The sequence below is a fragment of the Penaeus japonicus genome, unplaced genomic scaffold (assembly GCF_977035675.1).
Source record: "Penaeus japonicus unplaced genomic scaffold, GWHDUDI00000001_assembly GWHDUDI00000016, whole genome shotgun sequence".
In the NCBI taxonomy this organism is placed as follows: Eukaryota; Metazoa; Arthropoda; class Malacostraca; order Decapoda; family Penaeidae; genus Penaeus; species Penaeus japonicus.
Genome location: NW_028234418.1, coordinates 9,414,513 through 9,415,504, shown reverse-complemented (window position 1 = coordinate 9,415,504; position 992 = coordinate 9,414,513). Strand labels below are relative to the sequence as shown.

The 992-nt window shown below is 48.2% G+C and overlaps 1 protein-coding gene across 1 annotated transcript in view; it reads left to right on the top strand.

Moving 5' to 3' along the window:
* The first annotated feature begins 488 nt into the window (after positions 1–488).
* The window catches only part of LOC122257683 (uncharacterized), a 12,219-nt gene continuing 11,715 nt past the window's right edge, over positions 489–992 (top strand). Inside the window, exon 1 of the mRNA XM_086545621.1 lies at positions 489–992. This exon is cut by the window's right edge and continues 671 nt beyond it. The gene's annotated coding sequence lies outside the window, so the exon portion shown is untranslated.

Sequence of the window (992 nt, the reverse complement as noted above, 5' to 3'; positions counted from 1 at the left end):
TGCCTTTTTTTTAATGATTCAGCCTTTTCAAGCAAGTTTTTTTTTTTTTGTACGGTCAGAGTTACCTTCCTGGTTTAATTTGTATCGGAAGAGAGGGGGAGGGTGGAATTACTGTCATCTATAAATTATATCTATGTGAGGATTATATATTGCATTCATGTGAATACAGATGTCGTTTTGCATGTAAATTGCTTACCCGCTGGACGTTTTTAACCGAATATCGCTCAATCAATAGAATACAGTGATGACCCCTGCATACGTAATGCAAAGTGTCAATCAAGGAAAACGGATTTAAAATACTCGACCACACTGAATCACCCTCCTTCATTCTGAATAACCACATGTATAAATTATGCCATCCGTGAAAAGAGAAATTCGGTAGAATATCTGTATGCGTCGGCCGTCTCAACCTTTCAGCGCCAAAAGTGATCGAAACAAGTGTCCTCATTGATAAACCCCTTTTCCTCGCAAAGCACGTCACTCCCGCCTCTTGCTTAACTGTAAAATATTCCTTAAGACGTCAAATCACGACAACGAACGGGGGGAAAAAATGCGCATCGCTTCCTGGAATCGAATCTCTCAGCGCGGTACAATTTCCTAGAGAGGCGGTAAGACAGGCCCTTCTCCCCTCCCCCCCTCCTCCCCCCCCTCCGCTTCCTCCTCATCCTCCTCCTCCCCCTCACCCTCACCCTCACCCTCACCCACAAGGATCTCTGCTTCTGCGAATCGCTGCGGTGGTTGCAATCTTGCGAGAATATTGCAAAACACTGCTGCTCAGGCGCACGTGGGTGGGTGGCTCGTCCGGATGCTTTCGTCCGTTTCCCACTCGCTCTCGTCCGCCCGCGATCGTTCGACGAACCGTCCCCTTTCCTTCGCTTTCCCGCTGTTGCAGGACTTTGCAAAACCTTCGTGGCCCTCCTGGCAAGGCGAACCAGAATCGCGTCCTTCCCCGCGAAAAAATAACAAGAGAGAGAAGCGTAGGCGCGAAGTAA